A 10821-nucleotide genomic window follows, 5' to 3' on the forward strand; every position below is an offset into this window, starting at 1 on the left:
CCGGCGCCCAGGGCGGGAACTGTCTCCAGCCTCAACAGCATTATGCCCTGAGGGCACGAGGGGGCAGTGGGCATGGCTCTCCTGCGGAGTCAGCTCTCCTTTTCCTGAAGTGTGTAAATAGTTTATTTATAGGGCAAGAATGTTCTCACACCACGTCTTCATTTCCTCTGGCATTCTCCTCTCAACAGCCTTACGCGGCGCCTGAGACTGACGCCGGCCCTTTCAGTTCCCTAGAGTGTCCCACGAACCAACTTCAGCAGCTTCTCCATATCACCCCAAGTAACCCAGCTGCACATACATACTCCCCCTTCGTCTGTGCGCCCCCAACATGCATACTCCCACTCCCCACCCCACTTGGCCTCCCTGTCTTCTGGTCTTGGTGCTACTGAAACTGTTACCTAGAACTTGAATCCTGATCCTGGCCCTCCCCCACTGCAAGGCCAGGGAGCCCCAGCCAGAGATGGCCAGCTGGGCACCTTTGGCCAGGGCTCCTCTCCAGGCCACGTGCTAAGGGCCGGCTGGCCGGCCTGGCGTTCACCTCTCCCTGGAAAGAGAAGCCCCGTAGCCAGGCCCCTGGGCCGAGCCACAGACCCCAGCCTGCAACTGCGTAGAGGCTCAGACATTTCGTTGCTCACTTTCATGGTGACCTTCCACCTCCTGATGGGGATATCTGTGGTCACCGTGTCCACCCTTCCTGTCAGGCCTATTGGGGGCTTGCTGTTGGAAATGAAGTCTGTCTTATGTACTGAATAACCCCCCAGGCGTAGCTGGGGCGTTCGTGCATCTTTGGCTGGTCTACGCTCTAACGCCTCTCTGGATCTTGTACCAGTTCTGTCCTGATCGTTCAGGGATGGAGTGCCCCCTTCACATACTTGCCGAAGTGTACATGCTAATGTGGTATATACTGGTGGGTGTTTGTTGATGATGTTGGTTTTGTTTTGTTTTTTTTACAATTTTCTCTGTAGACTAGGGGAAGAAGAATGCTTGTGTTTTTAGGAAGTGTGATGCTTTTCCTTGACTGCCAAACTCTTTTATGGAATATATCTTTATATTAATGCTGTTGTTGTGATTGTTTTTGTTTTGGGTCATATCAAGATGGCATTAAGCATCTCAGTGGTAAACTCGGCTGCCGAGGGAAACAGTGGGATCGGGTGTGGGTAGGCGTGACGGGAAGGTAGGTGGTTGGCACAATCTGAAATAAATTTCATCGGGTGATTTTTTTAGATTCTGTGCGCCACTTTCAGTGATTCTTTGTGTGGAGGTTACACCTGGAACAAGCTGGCTTGTGGCTTAGTTATGCCCAGCTGGAAGTATAAGGTAGAACTTTGACTCCATAGGCCCAGAGGAAATGTTATTTTAGGTTATAACTGTATAGCCCCAAGCAGTAAGGTCCAGGCAAAAGAGCTTGGGGACACTGGGTTGGAATTTGGGCACTGCCACTGCATGAGCTGTGTGTCTTGGACCTCCTGGCCCATCTGTGGAGGAGGTTAGTGGCAGTGCCAGGTACATCTGACCCAGGCTGCCCTGGGGGAGTCGGTGGCCCCAGGCCCTCACCGCTGGTGTGTGGGCACCAACATCTCCTGCTGTCCCATCTATTCACGTGGACCTGGTGGCTGGACCTCTTGCAAGTGTCTTCACAGGTCACAGCCCAGTTCAGGGTAAAGTCTAGCTGTGACTTTTTCAGAGTTTGGGTTTGTTTTCCAATTAGTTTACAAAACTTGCTGGCCACTTTCAGCCATCTCATCTGACTCTGAGTTGGATGAGAATAGAAAAGAAGTGCAGGATAAGGGGTGCTCACGTGGCATCTCCAGCACACTGGGCTCCCTCCATGGAGCCACAGTGCAGCCCTCCCAGTCACTCCCTGCCCAGCCTACCCTGAGTCTCCAGCCACTCCCTGTCCTCTCAGACTGAGATAGAGTCCAGCCTGTGCCTCTGCACTTCCCCTCCTGGCCCCCCATACACTCTCGCTTTGAAGTTTCAGGCTCTTTGCTTATCCTTCCTGTGACCCTCCTGCCCACCCCCTCCTGGGGCTTCTGCACTGTTATCTTTCCCACCTGCTGTCTTCGCCCCATCCCACGTATCCCCATCCCAGAAAGCTTGCCTTGGCCCTCTTGCCCTCCTACCGGCCCACGCCCCACCACTGCTTTCCTTCCCAGGCGGCTGCTCGTCCGGGCTCTGTCCCCCTCCCACCACCACCCAGTACTCTTCTCACTTGACTGAAAGCCACACTCCCCAATCACCGGCCTCCATGCCTCTCTTGGCCTCTGCAGCACCTGGCGCTCTGGACCACCCCATCCTCAAAGTCCTCTGCTGCCGCCAAGGCTCTCGGGTCTCCTCTCCCGCCCATCCTCGTCCCACCTTCAGCTGCACCTGCCAGGGCTCATCTGCCTCCTGGGGCTCCCGTGCCCCCAAGGCAGGGCTGTGAGCCGGGCAGGAAAGCCATCTGTGCTGGTGCATGAGACTGCACTGGTCTTCTCCACGTGAATAACAATAAAAATTAATGAATCCAGAACTTCCGGAATGTAGGAAGTATACAGAGTACCTAACAGTTAAAAACTGATTGTCTGACTTCCCTGGTGGCACAGTGGTTGAGAGTCCGCCTGCCGATGCAGGGGACACGGGTTCGTGCCCCGGTCCGGGAAGATCCCACATGCCGCGGAGCGGCTGGGCCCGTGAGCCATGGCCGCTGAGCCTGCGCGTCCGGAGCCTGTGCTCCGCAACGGGAGAGGCCACAACAGTGAAAGCTCCACGTACCGCAAAAACAAACAAACAAACAATAACACTGATTGTCACCAGAAGAGCTCGGGGAGGCCATTTTTATGCTCAAAACATGAGGTAAGTTGCTGATCAAGGATTTGGAAGAGCTGGGTTGAAATTCTGGGAGCCTCTTGCCCCTGAACCTGCACCTGCAACTAAAATAGGAGGTTGGGTGCCTGCCAGCTCCTGACTCTGAACCTCTGCTTGGTGCCTGCTGAGCAAAACCAGCACCAAGGGCATGACTGAGAAGCATCAGTGTCCTGAGGATGAGCCAGTTACTGGGCTCTGAGGCACGTTGACAAGCAGCTGGAGGAAGAGTGCAGATCCCTGTCTCTATACCTGGATTTGGGTGCCTGGTTTGGTTTGGGGGGGCCTTTGGGGGAGCATGATGTCATCCCCAAGGAGCTCAGCCCCACCCTGTGCTGGAGGACCTGGCTCTGAGCAGCAGCAAGCTTACTTCCTCGTGTGGCCAGAGCTGTCGTCCACCCAGCAAGCCTGCTGGGCGGTGAGGGATCGAGCATGGCTTTCTCTTCAGGAGATACTACTTGGGGGCTGCCACTGGGGCAGTAATGGGCGTGCCTGTGAGTGTAGGCCACTGCAATCTTAGGGACCCCAGGGGAGAGCTCCCCAGAAGAGGAGGCGGGGTGAGAGGCCAGCAGAGGAGGGAGGGACTCAGTCTCGGCAGTAGGGACCACCTGATCGCTTCTCGGCCGGCAAGCTCAGAGTGTGGACTGCAGAGGCACAGAGAAAGGGGAGGGGCTGTTGCCGTGGTCCCAGCACCCAGGGCATCCTCCTGCCCAGGTGTCAGGAGCTCAGCCCTGTCACCTTGTGGTCCAGTGCCCTCAGCTGTCCCCGGTGAGTGGGGTGGTTGTATGACCTGCATGGGTGGGCGCTTTCTAGCTCTAGGGTCATGTGAGGTGTCTGGCCACAGGGTTTGTAGGATATCGGCCCCCAAACTGTGGTAACCTGTCCCCAGGGATGAATCTTGATACAGGTGCTTCCACGTGCTTGTCTGTCATCCAAGAGAATGCCTCCCAGCCTTCCAGGGCAGACTGAGCCTCCTGCAGTTCCTTTCTCCTTCATCTGGGTGCTCTCTCCAAAAATCCCGAGAATTATACAACTTTAGGTCCTTTTTAGCTCCTTGTAAACTCAGTAAGACCTGGCTTTTCTTCCTCAAAGACTACAGTAAAGGTAGATTCATTCTCAAAATGCTTTTGGGGTCTCCAGGACACCTCAGGAAAACCTGACGTGGGCACTATAGAATGGCAATGGCAGTATAACTTTGGGAGGGAGAAAGTTAAGGCTACATTCAAATGGATACTGTTCTGGTGTACTTACCAATTTTAGAGACTCCAGGTTTGTAAAAGGAGGAAGTCTGTATGCCTTACAAAGGTCTGGAAGAGTTATTTCTTCACTCTGCTTTCTTCCCATTGCTCTGCATCTTGTACATCAGCAGGGGCTTCAAAACCATGGCTTAATAACTACCAAACTAAATTATCCCCTTGGACTGTAATTTTATTACCTCAAAGGGCTTTTAAACTAATCTGTTTTTTTCAGTATAAGTAGAAGCAATCCAAGCATAGAGTGTAAAAAGTATGGGTCCTGTTTTCCAGAGGCATCCACTATTAAGTACCGTCCTAGGAAATGTCCATGCATATTCAAATGAGAATTTTCCACATAAATGAGAATTGTGTTTTACAATGAGTTTTACTCAGTGTATCTCAGAAATATTTCTCTGTGGCTGCATATGCATCCACAGTGTGTTTTCACAGTCCACTGCAGGACTGCCATGAGTGAATGAACCTTGTTCTGGAACGGGGATTATGTTTACAGTCACAGGTAACAGAAAACCCAATTGAAACTGGCCTAAACAATGAAGGGAGGCTTTTGGCTCCTGAACCTGGAAAGTCCAGAGGTGGGGTGACCTTAAGGGTTTGATCCGAGTGACTCAGTGATGCCAGCGCCGAGGATCCAGTTTCCTTTCCCCTGTCTGCTCTGCCTGTCACAGTGTTCCCATCACCCAAGGCAGAGGGAGGCAAGACCCCACCACGGACCACCTTGAGCCTCTGGTGAGGACGGCATGGTGGTCCCATTGAGGGAAGCCCCCCCTGCCCCAGCCCCCTGTGCTTGTCCATCCCGCTGAAAGCACGTGGTGGGGAAATCAGGCTCCTATGGGAGGAGATGGACATGGGGAAGGCTGCCAACCACCCCCATGAACTCCTGTGGGTGGACGTTTCAGTTACGGGGTGTTTTGCTCTTACAAGGGCTTATGAGAGCCCCACGGTATTTTGTTATTAGAATTACTTCCTAGAAGGTTTTATAAGAAAAACATGTTTGTTTGTTTTTCTTTGCGGTACGCAGGCCTCTCACTGTTGTGGCCTCTCCCGTTGCGGAGCACAGGCTCCGGACACGCAGGCTCAGCGGCCAGGGCTCACTGACCTAGCCGCTCCGCGGCACGTGGGGTCCTCCCGGACCGGGGCACAAACTCGTGTCCCCTGCATCGGCAGGCGGACTCTCAACCACTGCGCCACCAGGGAAGCCCCGAAAAACATGTTTTTAAACAAATTCTCCAGGGAGGTGGGCTGGTTTCATAATGAGGGGCTACTCGGGGCTGGTGTGTGTGAGGGCGGCCTGAGCACCAGGGATGTGCGGGCTGTTTCTGGGCCAAGAGGGGTAGTTGGGAGGGGGACGGTGACGTCTCCTCCAGTAGCCTGTGGTCTGCAACAGCACAACTTCCATAGGGAGTCTCAGCAGGGTGGCCCTGCAGCCCGCCTTTGCCTTCGGAGATAGCTGGTCATGTGGGAGAGCAGCGGTTTGGGTGGCATCCCTGTGTACGGATGAGGACATGCACTGGAGATCCAGTGCCACCCCGAGGTTGCCAGGGAGGGAGCTGCAGAGCCTGACAGACAAGCCTGCGATGGGGCTTTGGGGTCCAGATGGCTCACTGCCTGGTTGCTGGAAAAGGGCAGCACACTCCGGTGGGCTCTGCCTGCCCACGTGGCCACTTCCCCAGACAGGCAGCTATGTGCCAGAGGCAAAACTAGACAGTGAACCCAGGGTGAGTGGGGAAGGGAGAAGAGAGGGTCTTGGCCCTGTGGGGCTGCATTCCCAGGGAGACCGGGTGGGGTTGCGGTGTATCTGTTTCCTCTGTAGCACCAGGCAGACTGCTTTGGATTAAGGATTAAGGCCTGTGCTGCAGTGGGAAGAACACTGAGCCTGAGTTTGAGCTGGGGCTCGAAAACAAACAAAAATCACGCGCACACATACATGCAAACACAAAACACCTTAGTGCCTCAATTTTTTCATCTGTCAAGTGGAGATCATTTTATTTCTTTATTTCACAAAGTTTCTGGCAGCATTTCATGAGTTCGTGTAGATGACAGCTTGGTAAACTTGGCAGGTGTTATCAACTCCGCAGCCACCTACTACTCACTAGCCTTGTGGCCTTTAGCAAGTTACTTAACCTCTTTGAGTCTTTTTTTTTTGTAAAATTGGGATAAAAACACCCCAACACAGGGTTGTTTCAAGGATTAAATGAGATGAGGTGGGTAAAGCGTTTTGACATAGGTCTAGATTACTTATTAGGCACCCCCCAAAATTACTGCTAATGCAACTATTGAAGAAATTTTATCTGTAACTACCAGTCCCCACCAGGCTTAGCTGCCTGGGTTACGTGAAATACAGCTTAAGTTCCCAGCCAGGCTGAAATGAAGAGACCCACTTCCCTGTCCTTTCAGGAACAAGGCTTAGATCTGTGGGGAGCTCAGCAGGCACCTGGAGTTCAAGGTCTGTTTGTTTGCTTTCTGTGTCACGGGGGTGAGGAGCGGGGAGAAGGGGTTTCTTCTTGCCTGGGGTGTGGATCCTGCCAGAAATCAACACAGCCTGAGAAGTCGTTCCTGGAGTCCCCAGAGGAAGCAGAGTGGTCCTCACCTGTCGAGGGGACCAGGCTATCTGCAGAGGCCGCCCGAGGGAGCCAGCAGAGGGCCACAGCCTGCCTTCAAGGGCTCCAGGAGGGATGATCTGGGGGAGAACAGGGGTTAGAGGAACTTGGACGGGAAAGAAGAAAGGGCCAGAATAGATGCTCTGAAACCAGCAAGATGACATGTTTGGACAGGTTGGGGAGGGTCTTGGCTGGGGAGACCCCATCTGGTCCCACTCAGGGTAAGGACAACAGAGGCTCCGGGAAGTGCTGGGACCCACCCGAGGCCTCAGAGTGAGGCGCTGAGTCCAGGAGGTGGTCCGTGCATCTCCCACCTCTGACAAGTGAGGGTGTGCATCCCCGAAGCAGGGCAGCCTCAGCAGGACTGGAAGCGTGTGTGTGTGTGTGTGTGTGTGTGTGTGTGTGTGTGTGTGTGTGTGTGTGTGTGTGTGTGTGTGTGTGTGTGTGTGTAAGGCATGTGCATGGAGCCCTGCTGTGCTAGCCCAGGCCCCCAGGAGAAAATCTTTGTGTCTAAGACCATGTGGGTTTTATTCAGAGCCCCAAGGTCAGGAAGGCAGCCAGTAAATAGTGCCTCAGTTGCGACTCTGTCCTAAGGCAGCATTAGCCCAGCAGTCTCACCTGCGTGCTCTGCCTTGTGGCTGCACTTTCTGGGCCACGTCATCCCCTCTGTCCTCGCCTTCACTACCCAGCCATTTCAGCCTCGCTGTGCCTTTTCAGGGTGCCCTGGGTTGCAGGCCGTTTGTAGGTGATTCTTTGGGCCCAAGCAGTCATTCTCTGTCAGCTGGGGCTGGGGGACAGAGTTGTGGGTTTTTTTAGCTTTAGGTTTGTTCTTGTTTCATTCTATTTTTAAAAATCAGCACAGCTGTGGTCTCATATGTGGAGAATTGGTCTCTGAGAGAGTTGGTCCCATATGTGGAGAATTGGTCTCTGAGAGGGACTGAGCACCCTGTCCCTGGAGGTGCGCAAACCCAAGTTGGATGCCTCCTGTTGGGGGTGATATGGATGGGGCTGGGGTGGGGAGTTGTGCTGCATGGCAAATCTTCCCATCCCTGAGAGGGGCAGTAGTCCTTCCTGTGCCCTTGGTTAGAGATTATTTTTAAAAAACAACAACAACAACAAAACCCAGCATCACTCATCTAAATGTTACATATGCACATGTCAAAGATTTTATATACCTCATTAATTAAGTGATGGAACTGGTAAGATTAACAACCAGTTCAAAGGAGAAATCGCACTGGACTCTAAATCTATATGGAGTAAAGGAATGTTGAGGCTTTGTTTGTTTGCTTGTTTTTTATAAATTTATTTATTTTATTTATTATTTTCGGCTGCGTTGGGTCTTCATTGATGTGCGCGGGCTTTCTCCAGCTGCGGCGAGCGGGGGCTACTTTTCATTGTGGTGCGCGGGCTTCTCATTGCAGTGGCTTCTGTTGTTGCCGAGCACGGCTCTAAAGCGCAGGCTTCAGTAGTTGTGGAGCATGGGCTTAGCTGCTCTGCGGCATGTGGGATCTTCCCGGACCAGGGTTCGAACCCTTGTCCCCTGCATCGGCAGGCGGATTCTTAACCACTGCGCCACCAGGGAAGCCCTAGACTGGCTTTTTTTTTTCAGAGGGAAAGGGTCAATGGAGCGTCATTCAAATACACAATATGCAGGTCCATAGACAAGAAGTATTTTGCATTAATTCCAAAACTTAGAGAGCTGTAAAACAGCTCAAAGGCAACTGGAAGGCTGTGCTCTAAGCCATGCAGAGTTTTCCACTGGAGACACCCATGCTTTCTTGCTTATTCCAAATTTCCTTCTACCTCTTATCTATCTGGCAGAGTTCACTTTATTATTTTTTTTAAGAGACCTCTATTGGAGTACAATTGCTTCACAATACTGTGTTAGTTTCTGCCTGGCAGAGTTCACTTTTAAAAATAGGACCCAGGGCTTCCCTGGTGGTGCACTGTTTGGGAGTCTGCCTGCCGATGCAGGGGATGCGGGTTCGTGCCCCGGTCCGGGAGGATCCTGCGTGCCGCGGAGCAGCTGGGCCCGTGGGCCGTGGCCGCTGAGCCTGCGCGTCCGGAGCCTGTGCTCTGCAATGGGAGAGGCCACAGCAGTGAGAGGCCCGCGTACAGCAAAAAAAAAAAAAAAAAAAAAAAAAAGGACCCAGGCAGGGAATCTAAAGGAGCCAACTTCTCACTGTGAAAAGTGAATCCCAGGGGTTAGGGTGTCTCCTCTGTAAGGGTCAGCCACTGTGAGAGGTGTCCCGGGGACACTGGCTGCCCTCTCAGTAGGGACTGGGTGTCTCAGGTCGTCTGCTGCCCAGAGAGCCCAATGTCAGCAAAGCCGCTTTAGACCCATGTCCCCGTCTGCTCTTGCAGACGTGTTGAACTTGTCTTCTGTTCCTCCAACCCTAAATCCCAACCACACCCAGCCGGCTCCTCCCCGTCTCGCCCATCTCAGCTGAGGGGACCACCACCCACCCAGGGGCCAAATCCAGGAGTGTGGGTATCACCTGGGCTCTGAGGATGAAATCGGCTCCTCCACAGTCCACAGAACATCCGGTCACCTCTTCTAAAGGTTAAACCTTTCATGTGCAGTCGAATAACTTCATTTTGAAGTGAGCTTACCTCCCCTCTCTGCAGATATCAAAACCATTCTTGGAAGCTGCAGGGGCTGGGGGTCTTTGTAGGATTCTCATATAAAAATGAATCTGTAATGATGTTCTAAGAAACTAGGGTGTGCGGCCCAGCCCCCAGCTGGTGAACTCCCCTCCTTCCTCCCTGCAGCACAATTCTTATACCCGGCAAAGGTGCATTTAAAGTTTTTGACTGTTTTTTTTTTTTTTTCCTACACCCCCACCCCGCCTTCCTCCACCCCAAGGCTGTACCAAGATAGATGTCAGCCACTGGCCTTGGAGGCAGCAATACAGGTGAGGCTGGAATGGGCTCATCTAGGACCCACGTTTGTTCCTGCTGTTCCAAGTATCTGCTACTGAAGTGTGATAGTCAGACAGCCTCGTAAAAAACCTACTGTGGGCAACATTGCTGGGCAGGAGGGTGGTATTTTTGACACGAGAGGAAACTGGACTTGCCTGGTGCCACACAGCTGGTGAGGGGAAGAGCTGGGTTTACAGCCCAGGATGTCTACGCCAAGGACTGTTCTCTCTCCCTCTGAGGATACTAACTCAAAAGACACAGTTAGTGAGCACAGAAGCGGGCAGGTGTGTGTGGGGGACATGCACTGATGTGGCACAGTGCTAGTGAAAGAGCCAGGAACCTGGGACTGCTTCCTCTGTAAAGTGGGGATAGTGATTCTTACACTGCAGCTTGGCTAATAGTGCAGTGGTTCTCAATGTGTGGCTCCCTGGACCAGCAGCCACCGTGTCACCTGGGAACTAGTTAAACATGCAAATTCTGTGGTCCAACTCTGGGCCCGTGGAATCAAAAACTCGGGAAGGGAGCTCAGCAATCTCTGTTTGAACCAGCCCTTTGATGATTTGAATGCAAGCTCAAGTTAGGAGACCATTGCATTAGAGTCAGGATAGACTAACCATTATAGCAAATGTCCCCTAAACTTTGATGGCTTTGAAAAATAAATGTTTTTTGCTTACATCACAGTCTCTGGTGGAAGGCTGAGGGGCTGGGTAGGCAAACACTCTGCGCAGTCTTTCAGGGACCCAGACTCACTCCATTTTGGGACTCCATCCTCTGATAGGTCTTTGAAGTCTCTAGTCTAGTCAGCTGGTGGCTGGGGAAGAGAGTGAAGATCCTGGGAGGGAGAATCTTAGGAAAGAGGCCTGGATGGCTTGCACATCACTTGTGCTCACGTTCTATTGGCCAGAACTCAGAAGCCACGTCAAACTACCAGGGCTGGAAAAGGTCTCGCTGTGTGTCCAGGAAGAAGAGGCGAGGCCAGGTATCGGAGGACACCAGTGGTCTGTGCCCCGAGACCCACAGCTTAGGGAAGTGAGGACTGGGACTGGAATCCCCCTTTGTAGGGAACTGAGGGCCCAGCCTGTGGTGGGCTGCTTGCCTATCTCACAGCCTCCACTCAGCCTTCTCACTGCTCCCAAGAGCAGCCTGAAAGCGGAGGGCACCTCATCAAGCTGGATGGGTGTGTGGGATCCCACGGGGCTAGA

Source organism: Hyperoodon ampullatus (assembly GCF_949752795.1).
Source record: "Hyperoodon ampullatus genome assembly, chromosome: 1".
NCBI lineage: Eukaryota > Metazoa > Chordata > Mammalia > Artiodactyla > Ziphiidae > Hyperoodon > Hyperoodon ampullatus.